At 40.0% G+C, this 15,283-nt stretch overlaps 1 protein-coding gene and 1 pseudogene across 3 annotated transcripts in view; one reads left to right on the top strand and one right to left on the bottom strand.

Annotated features, from left to right (window-relative positions):
• Positions 1-15,283, bottom strand: part of ANO4 (anoctamin 4) — a 417,061-nt gene that overhangs the window by 358,987 nt on the left and 42,791 nt on the right. The gene's annotated exons all lie outside the window — the stretch shown is intronic.
• Positions 10,087-10,715, top strand: LOC123589895 (annotated as a pseudogene).

Below are 15,283 nucleotides of genomic sequence, written 5' to 3'. Positions count from 1 at the left end.
AATTATGTGGTTGAATAACTAAGCCCGGTGACTTTAAGTTAAGATGTATGGCAGAACTTTGCTTAAGTTTGTCACAATACTGGGAGGTTTAGAAGTTTTACCACGTTACACATTTATTGTATTTGTAAGAATCATGAAAAATTTTCTTCATTAGGAAAATGAGGTCTTAAGAAGGAAACAGAATATTAAAACTATCAATGCATTAGAATATTTAGGAGACTTTAAATGAGGCCAAACTGTAACCAGATTGCTTGCGACAATTAACATTTATAGATTTAGAATTAAATAAGGTGTGTGTGTTTAAAAGTTAAAGGAAAAACTAGAATCTTGAATTTGTAACCTTAATAAAATATTAATGTTTAAATGGCTGGCAAATACAAAGTCCTTGGGGAGCACAAGAGCCCCATCAAGGATAGCAAGAAGCTCACATTGACATGGTCACTGATATGGAGGGACGAACATCTGCAACCTACATACCAGGCACCTACTGTGTGCCACCAGCTGAGAGAACAAAGACACCGAAGACAGCATGGTGGGGAAGACAGAAAGGAGCACAGAGGAGCAACTGCAACATGGAGAAAAGTACCTCAGAAGGAGTAAGGGCCAGGATGCCTGGGGAGGTTGGCACAGCCAGCCCTGATCTGAGGGAGATCTCCCTGGAGAACTGAGCCTGTGGAGTGGAATAGGGGGCCACCTTGAACAATGGCTGATAATGGTCTCAATCACAGCAAACCAGGCAATAATCTACAAAGAAAAGAGGCAAAGGAGGTGGTTCTAAAGGCTTTAGAGAGATCTCAAACAGTTCCACGGGAGAACCAGGAGAAAATTTAAAAAAAAAAGGCAAAAAGCTAGGCTGTATTGCCTGAAACTGAGGTTTTCTCTGCTTACACAAGATGTTCTTTCTGCTGGCTGCAGGCTCATCTTTATGACAATAGCAGCACTCAGCTGCCTGTCTCTGAACGAGGAAGAATCTGGAACCAAACTAGAAGAAACTGGAACCAATCTACTATAGAGGAGAATTTCTGGTTAATAGAAAAGGAGAATTTGTAGCCCCTTAGAATATTAAGCCTCAGTGGCACTTTAGAGACCGCATACTTCTGCATTCTCAATCCTAACTACATTTCAAAAAACTAAAAATTCCAAAGCCCCATCTGGGACCTGCTGTATCACTCATTGGAGGGGGGAGTCCCAAGAATGTGTATATTTACTTTGTTATGGTGGTTTTTAGTAATAATATCAGTATTAGTAATATATATTCACTGTTTAACAAAATCTCAAACACCACAAGTATATGAAGTAAAAAGAGAAATTTCCCTTCTTCACCTTTTCTAATCCCAGAGGCATTTATTCCATAACATGTAGGAGTATGTGAGGGAGTGTGTGTGTATTTTAAAGGCCTCCCAACTAATAGATAATGTGTTAACAGTAGAATCTGGGTGGTGGGTGTTCACTATAAAACTCATCCTACAGGGGCACCTGTGGGTGGCTCAGTTGGTTAAGTGTCCAACTCTTGATTTTGGCTCAGGTCATGATCTCACAACTCATGAGATTGAGCCCCAGGTCAGGCTCAGTGCTGACAGACAGAGCTTGCTTGGGATTTTTGGTCTCCTTCTCCCTCTCAAATTAAATAAACAAACATTAAAAATTCATTATATATTTCTGTTTTAAGATGTTATCATAAAATATCCAGGAAACAAAAATTCTCCAGCTGATAAGAATGCACAGCCAGGGTTGACAACCACTGGTTTAAGCATAACCCAAAATTACAAATAAGAAAACTTTGGACAATAGAGGTAATCCTATCTGCCCCAAATCTAACAGGGTAGGGGTCAGAGTCAGCCCATGAACCCGGATCTTCCAGCTTTCTGTCTAGTATTCTATCCAACATACTATGCAATCTCTAACAGGAGAGGCAGCCCCAGAGCAGACTAGGCAAGGAGACATAGAAGTTGCCTTTTCTCGACTTTAAATGACCAAGACTCTTGTATTTTGACTCTTCCTTGTGGCAGAAAACAACACTAGAACTCAGATGCTACGATCTTTATTTTGTGTATGTTCATTAAATTACACTTCTCTACCTTACTGATTCACACTGCCTTCAAGGACTTTCAGATTCCACAGAAAATTCCAGCATACATTCACCTTCATTTGCCTTCTGAAGTATTAAAGCCCACTGAAACTCCTTGCTGTCGCAGAGAGGAAGAAAAAGGACATTTTCAAAAATGTTAAGCATTATCCTCTAACGCCAATGAGGAAACGTCACAACAAAATGACAGTACAAGAACATTCCTGATCATAAGTGAATAATAAGACAGTAAATTGCAATTGCTGAATGGGGGATATTAGCATCAGTAAAAGGTTGGAAAATAACCTTTATAGATGCTAAGATTCATTTTGTGGAAGGAAGTGGAAAGACAGGGATTAAACTGAATTAGTCTGAATTCCAAGCAGTATCGTTACAAAATAAGGGCACTGTTTATTGCCAAATTTTATATGCAAGAAAGGCAACTTTTTCCTATTCCCACATAAAACTTAGGAAAAGTCTAACTTACGGAATCTCTTTGTGGAAGAGCCCAAACATTAGGGATAAATATTAAGGCTTCATCTGCCAGCCCAGGGAGAACTCATGGCTTTTTGTTCTTCCCAGCAGTCAGTTCAAAATTTAAGGATAGGGACATACAAATCAGGAGACCTGGTTTCTAGTCCCAGCTTTGTCACTAAATTGCTTTTTCTCAGCTTCCTTACCTGCAAAAATGGTGTCTAAATGGCCTTTCAGGTGTCTTAGAATGCTAAAACCCTGGACTCAATACCTGTGTATTCCATCTAAGACATTTGGTAAGCAGTGTCCCAAAAGAGTTATCTTAAATACCACTACCTGCATATTTTTCTCCTATCATTCTTGCTCATCCTCCACTCATCCCCAACCAGTTCTTAAAAATGTAGTCTGTAAGGAAACATTACCCCAAAAGGAAAAGGCCAGGAGTTATTTGAAAAGACATGCCCTTTTTCTCTTCTGATTAGTATTTGTAAAAGAAATAAAAGCAAAAAATTCAAGTGACCGTGAGTAGGCCCTGCAGATGAAAGCGATTTTCTTCAGTCTTAAATTAATCCTTAAAAACAACTCTTAAAGGCTACAATTATTTTTTATGACAGATTCAAATAGCCCCTTCACATTAAAAGTGTTCCCAAAAGGTATATCATCAATAGATTCCAGAAATTATACTCGAGTCTACACTCTTTGACCTCCATAATGAAAGGTCTAGAAAGAAAAGTACACTGAGGCATCAGGTTCTCATCTTCCCTGGCAGGGAGGGCCCAGAGTCATTTCTGGTGCAGAATCCCTAGGGTGGTTTTTGAACCAAACCATTAACTTACACGAGTTCTAACATGGGTATAGATCTCTGTAGACTGCTCTCAGGAGTTTGTTCTGATAGCCTCTCCTCCACCAACCACTCTACTCACTGCCAACAAGAGGTTGGGAAAATCTCAGTATCCAGGACACAAGGATAGGCCCAGAACAGGTTTGGGAGCCAGACTGCCTGGCCTTGAGTATTGGGTCAACCAGTTCCTGGCTGTGTAACCTGGACAGATTACTTTACCTCTTTCTCCTCTTCCCCTCCTGTATAACAAGGATAGTAACTGCTACCTTCTATGGTTTTATGAAGATTAAGGAAACTAGTTCACAAATGAATAGCACCAGGCATTGTAGCAAGCACTCACTGAGTTTTTCCTATCGTCATTTAACATTTTGGCACCTTAACGTAGTGCTGGTTTTTGTTGTTGTTATTGTTTATTTTAGAGAGAGAACACTCAAGCAGGGGAGAGGGGCAGAAGGGGAGAGGGAGAATATTAAAGCTGAGCACAGAGCCTGACATGGGGCTTGATCCCACAACCCACGGCTAGGATCATGACCTGAGCCAAAAATCAAGAGTTGGAGGCTCAACCGACTGAGCCACCCAGGAGCCCCATTCAGTGCTGCTTTTAATCATTGATTGGTAAGAAGTCCATGGTTTCAGTACAGATTGCAGATTTTTTTTTAATGTTATCCATTTGAGAGAGCGCACATGCGCGCAAGCAGGGGAGGGGCAGAGAGAGGGAGACAGAATCTAAAGAAGGTTCCAGGCTCCAAGATGGCAGCACAGAGCCCAACACAGGGCTCAACGCATGAACCGTGAGATCAGGAGCTGAGCCAAAATTGGACGCTCAACTGACTGAGCCACCCAGGCACCCCCAGACTGCACATTTTTAAAAGACATAGGTGTCTAAAAACACAGTTGGAAGAAAGCTACTAAATGTTTTCCTTAACAAGCAAAAGGCTCTTATCTCTATGATATCAGAATGGCAATCACACACACACACACACACACACACACACACACACACACACACCCCATCTACTAGCTGTCAGTAGTTTCACCCCTGGAGCGGCCACTAATAAGCACATGAGTATCCTGCTCATTTCTCTCTCACCCCTTTACTATATTCTAGGTACTATGTTAAGACTTTTTATACGTATTATTTCATTTAACACTTAAAACAACATTTTAGTGGAGATTAGTACCATTTTCATTTTTCAGGTCAGGTACCTGTGATTTAAAGGACAAACAAGTTCCCCAAGGTCACACAATCTTGGCTCTAGGAAGTGATCCCAGGTTTGATGATAAACACTGAACTCCCAAGCACTGTATCTACCCCACTGCCACACGTCATTTACACCCTGCTTCGATGAAGCATAGAAAAGAATACAAGAGCTACGTATTCACGTGCACATGGATCATTCTTAGAGGGCAGGGTTTCCGTCTGGGTCTATGGCCTCCTTCTGATCTCCAACTCACCTACGTTCTAAACATCATTTTTAAGAATGCATTTCCAAAGGGCCATTACTTTCTGGAGGAAGGAAAAATGATTTTATTTGAGAGGCTGCTATTTTAAGGTGTTTAGCTTTTCACTTAGAAGCCCCAAACAAGCATTCTTTAAATGCAAATTTGAAAAGTGAGGCATTTGTATATACAATGATTTTTATAATTGGAGAGGGGAGGAAGAGGAAGGTGGTGTAATCAGGCTTTGAACCGTATAGCCCTTTCTTAGACTACAACTCACTCTTTGCCTCAAAGCAGCACAAGAGGTACCCTACTCTCAGCCTTTCAGAACTTTAGACCGAAATACAGCTTGGAGGAAAGATTACACTGGATATTTTTTCTTTTTTATTTAATGTTTACTTATTTTGAGAGAGAGAGAGAGAGAGAGAGAGAGAGAGAGACAGGGAGACAGAGAGAGGGAGGGAGGGAGAGAGAGGCTCAGAGAAGGAGAGAAAGAATCCCAGGCAGGCTCCACACTGTCAGTGCACAGAGCCTGACGTGGGGCTCGATCTCACAGATTGAACTGTGAGATCATGACCTGAGCCAAAATCAAGAGTCCGAGTTGGGTTTTTTTTTTTTTTTTTTGGCTTGCTTGTTTTAATGAATTTGATATGATCTTTGGGTTTCAATTGCATTTCCCCTATAGGCAGGCAAATTAAAGTTATTACTTACTTTTTCTTTTCACTTGTGAGATTGCCCAAAGAAAATTAGATTGATTTTGCTATAGTGAAAATGACAATTGACAATTTGAAAGTCAAAACTTTCTGTGTTCAAGTGGAAAACAGGCAGACAAGAGTCATCTCATTTTGGTTTTTATTTGACTAAGCATCATTGTGTGTGTGTGCAGTGTGGGGAAGGATGTGGTGTGCACGTGCACTTCCCAAATGTCACTTCAAGAATCATGTGTGCTCCAGCTCTATTTCCTATCAAGTATTTTCATCTGTTTGACTGTTTAACCTCTACTCACTAAGGAATAACTTAATCAAAAAACTCAATCTGTTTCAGGTGTTACTTTCTCCAGGGATATAATCTCAAGATGTTGATCTCTTTTTCTATTCAATTAGATATACCCTGTGACCTAAAAAATTATTGGGTTGCTCCAGTCTTTTCATTATAAAATGTTGTTGGTGCAATTCAGCACACTCTTAAGGAGGTCAAGATTGAGAGATAATTTTCTTTGGGCTTAGTTTCTGGCTATTCTTAAGATTTCATTAAAATAGATCCTAGAGTTTAATGTTTTTGAATGTTATAATTATTTAACTTGCTTTTCTCAAACAAAGATTTTCTCAACTACTTTTATTAAGTAGAAACCACACAGGACAGAGGCAGTTCTGTTTTTCCAAGTCAGACTCTAGAAGAGCAGTTGGCAAACTTTCTATGAAGGGCCAGAGAGTAAATATTTTCTGCTTTGCAGACTATGCAGTTCTTTCTACAACTACTCAATTCTGCTATTGTAGCATGGAAATAGCCATAGATGATATAGAAACAAATTAGCAGGACTGGGCTCTTTTTTTTTTTTTTTTTTTTTTTTTTTTTAGAGAGCAGGTGTATGGAAACAAGTGGGGAAAGGGGCAGGGGGGGCGCAGGTGGGGGGAGAAGGGGAGGGAGAGAGAGGGAGAGAGAGGGAGAGAATCTTAAGCAGGCTCCATGCTTAGCACAGAGCCTGACTTGGGGCTTGATCCCATGACCCTGGAATCGTGACCTAAGCCAAAATCAAGAGTCAGGCACTCAACCGAGCCACCAGACAACCTAGCATGACTGTGTTCTAGTAAAACTTTATTCACAAAACCAGGCAGTGATGCACGTGTGGCCCACAGGTCATAGTCTTCCAACCCTCCCTGGAGCATATCAAAAGGCTAAATTTCTCAGGGTTGCTGATCTTCTAACCAAATCCACAACATAGGTTGTTTAACAAATTTAGTGATTGAGATGCTATAATTATCCATATTGTATTTTATGCACTTGTCTGCATATCTGTGTTCTATTTCATAATGAAGTTTGGGGTTTTTTTGATTTTTGTTTTTTTTTTAAGTAAGTGATCAAGTGATCAGGAAGGTTGGTCAAGGTTTAGAAGGAGGATACAAAGGGAACTTTTCTGGATGGGTCAAAGATTTTTACAGAGACTGGGGAAGTTTGGAGTTGGACGAAACGCACTATTACACAGTCCAATCTCCTTCCCAATGGAGGAATTTCTTTTGCAACACCCCTGGCAGGTATTCAGTTAACCTCTGAGGGAAAATGTTTTGGGCTAGATTGGGAGGAAGGATTATCAATTTATAAAGCAAAACTGGTCCTCTCTATTTTATTCAATACATATGCTTATGGACACAAAAGCAAAGCCAAAAAAGCAAAAACAAACAAGTGGGACTACATCAAATTAAAAAGCTTCTGCACAGCAAAGCAAATTAGCAACAAAATGAAAAGGCAACCTGCAGAATGTGAGAAAGTATTTGCAAATTGTGTCAAGAGCCAAAAAAAAAAAAATCTGATTAAAAACTGAGATGAACTAAATAGACATTTTTAAAAAGATCTACAAATAGCTTATAGGGATATAATACTTGAAAAGGTTTTCAACATCACTAACTGGGGAAATTCAAATCAAAATGCAAATATCACCTCACCCTTGTTAGAATGGCTACATCAAGAAGATAAGAAATAAGTGCTGGCAAGAATGTAGAGAAAAGGGAACCCTTGCGCACTGTTGGTAGAAATGTAAATTGGTACAGCCACTGTGGAAAACCGTATGGAAGTTCCTCAGAAAATTAGAAATAGAACTACCATATGATCCAGCAATCCTACTTCTGGGTATATATTCAAAGGAAATGAAAATAGGATATTGAAGAGATATCTGCACTCCCATGTTCACTGCAGCACTGTGTGTGTGTGTGTGTGTGTGTGTGTGTGTGTGTGTGTGTTTCCTCACACCAACAAGCAATTCTCAGACACTAGCATGGTCTCCAAGATTTCAACTCAATTTAAGTCAATTTTGGCACTACCTACACCTGGAGATTACATCAGCTTCCACAGACTAAACAACTCAGCCTCACAAGACCATCCTCCACTTCAGGGGCCATTTGCAAGCCCAGGTTATTTATTACCTGTGCTTCTCAATCAACTAGCTAAGTGAAAATCAGAGATTTCCAAAACCCCCTCTCTGGATTTGATTAATTTGCTAGAACAGCTTACAGAACCCAGAGAAACATTTTACCTACTAGATCATTGGTTTATTACAAAAGGATAGAACTTGGGAACAGCCAGATGCAAGAGAAGTATAGAGCAAGACCTGGGGAAAGGGCAAAGAGCTTCCATGACCTCTCTAGGTACACCACTCTCCCATCAACTCCATGGGTTCACCAACCTGGAGGCTCTCTGAACCCTGACCTCTTGGGGCTTTAGGGAGGTTTCATTACATAGCCATGACAATTAAGTCATTGTCCATTGGCAACTGATGAACCCTCCAGTTCCTCCTCCCTTCTGGGACTAAAAGTGCCAGCCCTCTAATCACATGGTTAGCCCCACTGGCAACCAGCCTCCTTTCTAACCTGCTTAAGTCACCTCATTAACAAAAGAGCTTTATTGCGTTTAGAAAATTCCAAGCATTTTAGGAGCTCTGTACCAGAAACAGGGACAAAAAACAAGCATTTCTTATTATAAATCATAATATCACACACACACACACACACACACACACACGCACATGAATATTATTCTGTAATAACTATGAAGGAAATTCTGCCATTTGCAACATGACCTTGAGGACATTACGCTTAAGTGAATAAGCCAGACAAAAAGACAAATACTGCATGGTGTCATTTATAAGTGGAATCTTAACCAAAAAAAAAAAAAAAAAGTCAAACTCATAGAAACAGACTAGAAGAGGGGTATCTGAGGGAAATAGGAAGAGGTTGGTAAAAGGGTACAAACTTTCAAAAATAAATCTTCCTGTGCAATGACCAGGTTCCAATCATAAGGCTTGACCCTGTGAGAACACAAACATCCCTGACACTGTCAGTCCTGTAGGGAGCTCACAGTCTAATGAAAGAAATAAGACAGGATGCAAATAGTTACAACAGAAAGTAGAAGTAGTAGAAAGTTATTATGACTTAAAGATGACCACAGACAACCCAATTTAAGAATGAGGGAAGGGGGGCCCTGGGTGGCTCAGTCGGTTAAGTGTCTGACTTCAGCTCAGGTCATGATCTTGTGGTCCATGGGTTCGAGCCCCACGTCAGGCTCTGTGCTGACAGCTCAGAGAGGCTGGAGCCTGCTTCGGATTCTGTGTCTCCCTCTCTCTCTGCCCCTCCCCACTCGCACTCTGTCTCTCTCGCTCTCAAAAATAAGTAAACATTAAAAAAAATTGTTTTAATGAAGGAAGGATTTGAACAGGCACTCCACAGACCTAGGAAGAGGTGCTCCATGTTATTAGTTACCACACAAGTACAAAGTAAAAACCACACTAAGGTACCATTTCACACCCACCAGACCAGCAAAACGTACAAGCCAGACACTCTCAGGGGCTGGCAAGGATATGGAGCAATGAGGACACGCAGGGCTATTGTGGGGATTGAATGAGTTGACATGAGTGCAGGCACGCAGTAAACTGTGTGACTTAGCCATCAGTCATCATCATCACGGTTGTTGAAATTATGTACAGATGGTCAAAGTGTAAATGGCTATAACCAATTTGGAAACCAATTTGGAAAACAATTTGGTCTTTAATATAGCCGAGCAGGTTTATACCCTATGGTCCAGCAATTCCACTCCTGGGTAGATCCCTAGAGAATCTCCTGCACCTGAACACATACAAAAGTGAATTCAGAAAATTCTTAATAGCCCCAAACTGGAATCACACAAGTGTCTGTAAATGGTGGAATAGAGATAGTAGGTATACTAATATAATGGAATACTACACAGGGGCAGATATGAAGGAACTACTGCTGTCCATAACACAGATGAATCTCCTCCAACTTACCTTCAGGTGGAAAAAGTCTAAAAAAATATACTGTTTGCTCCAGTTTAAATAAAATTTAATAAAAACAAAACTATGTGTAATGATTCATGCTAGTTATACTTGAATTTTAAGAAATACAACTTTTAAAAGTTTTTTTAAACTAAACTATGTATAGTTTAAGGATATGAATGTGTAATAAAACTATAAAATAAATCAAGAATATGAAAATTCCCAAATTTAGGAGAATGGTTACCTTTAATATAGGGGAGAGAAAAAAATAGGATAGGGGAGAGGCCACAAGAGCACTGAAAGGCAATATTTATGATCTTTTGTTTAAACCTCGTGGTGGAGCCCTTTCACGAAGATGGTGTCAAAGGCGAAGATGGAAGCCCCTGCCCCTCCCTAAGCCAAAGCCAAAGCAAAGGCTTTGAAGGCCAAGAAAGCAGTGCTGAAAGGCATCCACAGTCATAAAAAAAAAAAAAAAAAAAAAAAAAAAAAAAAAAAAAAAAGAAGATCTGCATGTCACCTACATTCCAATGGCCCAAGACACTGCATCTCCGAAGGCAACCCAGATATCCTCGAAAGAGTGCCCCCAGGAGAAATAAGCTTGACCACTATGCCATCATCAAGTTTCCCCGGACTATCGAGTCAGCCACAAAGAAAACAGAAGACAACAACACTTTTGTGTTCATTGTGTATGTCAAGGCCAACAAGCACCAGATCAAGCAGGCTGTGAAGAAGCTCTAGGACACTGACCAAGTGGCCAAGGTCAACACTCTGATCGGGTCCGATGAAGAAAAGAAAGCATATGTTCGACTGGCTCCTGACTATGATGCTTTGGATGTTGCCAACAAAATTGGGATCATCTAAACTGAGTCCAGCTGGCTAAATCTAAGTTTTTTCAAAGTAAAAAAAAATGATAATAAAAAAATAAGTAATTAAATAAATAAACCTTGTGGTAGATAAACAGGTGTTTGAAGCTGTGTCATCCTTTATCTTATGTACACTTTATATTTTATATCTCCTCAAAAATATTTTTAGGTCTACTCAACAATTAATATTTTTAAAAAATAATTAAAGGAGAAGGAGAGATTACTTCTGACTGGGAGGAACTGGAAAAGCTGGTCATCATGGCCACCAGGATTCTTCTTTCTTATCAGCCTAACTGGTTGATGGCATGGCCTTGGAATTCTGCAGCTGTATCAGGCTCCAAGGTGGGGGAGGGGGTGGCCACCAGGGATCTACAATCAATTAGAGGCATGTCCTGGTCACAGGTCTCGAAGTGTCAATACCCCTGGAGGGTTTCTCACCCATGAATTGAGGTGTTCCTGGCCTAGAGTCACTCCATTATGCCACATGGTCTCCTTCAAATGCCATCTGTGTTTGACACTGAAAGAGATGCAGAGATTTGGGAGTGAAAGAACAGTGGTCAGGTAGAGAGGAAAGAATAGTACACATATTTAAAGAAAACCAAAGAGCATTTTGGTTTTGGGCCAAAATGTTAGTTCTAATTTAACCCATTCCTTTTCAATAGAGTCCACGGTGGGGAGAGTATTACAGAGTAAATCATATTGTAAGATCACTTAAATTTGGCTCTAAAATGTGTATTTTTAGAGATAAGCATATTCATGGGGCACCTGGGTGGCTCAGTTGGTTAAGCATCTGACTCTTGATTTCGGCCTCAGATCACGATCCCAGGGTCCTGGGATGCAGCCCCACGTTGGGCTCCATACTGAGTGTGGAGCCTGCTTAAGATTCTCTAGTGCTCGCTCGCTCTCTCTCTCTCTCTCTCTCAATTTGGATTCTGGACACCCATCAGCACCTCTTCCCCTCCTGATGGTCTTAGTGCAGGCTCTGCGCTATGCCCAAGAAACAGAAAAAGTCCCTGACTCAAGGATCTTAGTATTGCACTAGCAACAGTTAAGTTAACGCAACGTCCACCCCTCTTTCCGAAGACAGAGCCTCTTACGCTGTTAACTCTGAGCTCTATAGATCTCCAGTGCCTTTTTATATCTCTATGCCATCACTCCTGCCAGGGTAAAGGAGTCAGATAGGAGCTCGCAGTTCCGGGCCACAAGTCCTCTTTCTCACCTCCTTCAACACAAGAGCAGATCTGAAGACCTTACTGACACTTAAGGAAAGGGAATACAAGGGAACTGGCAGAAAGTACTTTATAAGACAACCAGAATCATCTTTTCCAAATGGACATAAATGTTTTTAGTTATTCTGCTTTGCCTATTCTGAAAAGGCTATAGGTGATTTTAAGATATAAATTATGGCTATTTAAAGTTCACTCATATAGTGGAAGAATCAAGATTCTAAAATCTTAAGCCAGTAATTTTCAAACTTTAATATGCCCAAGAATAACTAGCGTTCTGTATAAAATACAGATTATTAAGGCCCAAGGTCCAAGAAATCTACATCAGTAGGTGAGTTCCAGAATCCATATGAACAGCACTCCAGGTGATTCTGATGCCAATAGTCTAAGGAGATCCCTTTTTTTAATATTTATTTTTGATAGAGTGTGAGCAGAGGAGGGGCATAGAGAAAGAGGAGTACAGAGGACCTGAAGCAGACTCCCCACTGACAGCAGCAAGCCCAATGCAATGCAGCGCTTGAATTGATGAACCCATGAGATCATGCCTTGAACCCAAGTCGGATGCTCAACCGACTGAGCCACTCAGGCTCCCCTAAGGTGAGCCCTCTTAAACAAAACTGACTTTGGCCAGAATATTCACTATAACTGAAAGCTGAGCTTTGAGTTTTCTGGTAGTCAAAGCAAAAAGGGGAAACATGGTGCATCATATAACCATCTCTATATTTACTCAGGGAGATAAAAATTTTATAAATTCTAAAAGTAATATAACATGTGTTTTATTATTATCTGTGTAAGAAACTGAATTACTTAAAATATGTAAATACCAGCTCCTAAAATTTTGGATAATTTGGCTGAGAAAAAAAATCTATAAAAATAGTAGTCAATAAAATTCTAAGTTCATTTTACTCATGGAAATAACATGTTAAGCCAATATCCTATAGCCATTATACTTCTGTCTCTGGCTCATAAGCCTTCACAAGAGATGGCTTTCATGGCATGTAAGTTCAACAAATTTAATGGAGCCCTACCATAGCACTATGGGGTGGGAAACAAAAAGGTCCTATTAGACATGGGAATTAGAATGTATCATTCTAGAATGTACTTGTACTTTATTATGTCCACAGAACAAAGATTTCCTAGGAATAATCCACAATCCAGATGGCCTGCCCTTCTATGATAATTCCTTGTATTTGTATATCCCTTTAGAGTTCATACCAAGATTTCCCATATTCCTTTGAACACCACAATAACACTGTATACAAATTTCTAGGAGCCTCACATCACAAATTGGGAAACTAGGCTCAGAGATGCTAAGAGAGTTGCCCAGGGGACAATGGCTGAAAAGGGCAGAGGCAAGAATGAAATCCCAGGGTGTCTTCTTCCATCCTGGTGGGATGACCATACTAGAAACTCTCATTGTTACGGCATAACACCAAAGTAACAATTACATTTTTATTATCTTCATAAATATCCTGTTAATCTTTCTGCATTATTTACCAAGAGGTCAGATCAATTGTAGGAACCAGCTAGATTACTAGCATTTTTCCTTTGTATAAAACTCACAGCTGCATACTTCTCAGGATATCCTTGCATCTTTGATGAGAAAGGTGAGATTGATAAGGAAGCATAGTTTTGTTATTAAATGAATGCCAGCCAAGAAAATTGATTTCAGAAGTTCTGTGAGAAAGCATGGATGTTCTGTGGGTTTAAAAATGACTGTATGAATAGGTTTCTCTATCTTGTATTTTGGTTGGTTGTTGGTTTCAACAGAGAAGCTATTTGTCACATTGTAAATAGCTACCTAAACAAATGGTTCCTCACACATTAGATGCCATCATAACCACAGATATTCAGGACACAACATTTTTAATATGTGCTAATTACTTAGTATTTAAGAGTCAAAGTCTGAGATTTTATAAAAACAGAGTTGTGCCATCAAAATTAATGCTACTCCCACCCACTCCCCCTGAAACATCTAAACATAATGTGAACTCAGTGTGGGGAAACTAAAAATTGGGGGAAACTACAGAATTTTAAGTTACAGAAAAATCTATCTCCTGTCATTCAAAAATACTAGTAAAAACTAACTTAAAAGTACAGCATTTACTACTCAAAGCTGTAACAAACCAAACAAAATAATTTGATTCAATGAATGCATTGAGGATCTATGATGCCCAGGCCCTGCATTAAAAATACATGGAAAATGGAGCGCCTGGATAGCTCAGTTGGTTGAGCATCCAACTTGAGCTCAGGTCATGATCTCACAGTTTGTGAGTCCAAGCCCCGCATCAGGACTTTGGATCCTTTGTCCTCCTCTCTCTGCCCCTCCCCTGCTTGCACATGCCCATGTGTGTGTGTGCTTGCTCTAACATAACAAACATTTTAAAAAATATACTGAAAATACAGGAATAAGATGAAGTTCCTGATTGAGGGGCACTGCAAGACCCAGGAGAGGGATGAATATGTAAGCCCGTAAGTTAAAATGCAGCATGATGAGAGCTGAAATAAATGTAAAATGTACAAGGTCAGAGTCCTAACATTTTCCATGGGTTTCAAAGAATCTGTCATCTCCATAACCTTCATTCCACCCACCATGTGGAATATGTGTATTACAAAGCATTAAGAACTTGTCTCTTTTCTCTCTGGTTGGTTTTGACCTTATTTTCTGCTGAGCTAGTGGAGAGAAAGGCTCTTATTTATTTATTTATTTATTTATTTATTTATTTATTTATTTATTTATTGAGACAGAGAGATTGAGCAAGGGAGGGGCAGAGAGGAAGGGAGAGGGAGGGAGAGAGAGAATCCCAAGCAGGCTCCACACTGTCAGTGCAAACCCTGATGCAGGGCTGGAACTCACAAACTGAGATCGTGACCTGAACCAAAACCAAGAGTTGAACGTTTAACTGACTGAGCCACCCAGGAGCCCCTGGGAAGACTCTTAGGCGAGCACTGTGTGTACTAAGACTCATCTTCCATTGCTGTGATTCCACCTGGTCTCAAGCAGCATAGGTTCTGGAATTCCTCAAATCTTACCTGAATACCTCTTCCTACTATTTTGTTAAACAACTTTATTATATTAATTAACTCAAACTTCCAGCATAAAAATGGTACTCCTGGGCAGCGTAATATGCAATTCAGTGCAGCATTATCAGACCTGAACTTAGATATAAGATCCTCTGGCAAATCTGTTGTAGAACTGATACTTAGAAACTTAGACCCTGACTCAAAATCCAAACCTAGCAGTCCCCCTCCAGAGTCTACTTTGCGGTTTCATCCAGGATATCAATAAAATGTTTCATTCCTTCCATTGTTAGAAAAACAAGGTTTTGCCACATTTTCATTCCTTCTCAGTACATCTAAGTAAATAAAGCGATT

This window comes from Leopardus geoffroyi, chromosome B4, assembly GCF_018350155.1.
Source record: "Leopardus geoffroyi isolate Oge1 chromosome B4, O.geoffroyi_Oge1_pat1.0, whole genome shotgun sequence".
NCBI lineage: Eukaryota > Metazoa > Chordata > Mammalia > Carnivora > Felidae > Leopardus > Leopardus geoffroyi.
Note: the sequence above shows the minus strand (reverse complement) of the source record. Positions and strands in the feature narration are given on the sequence as shown.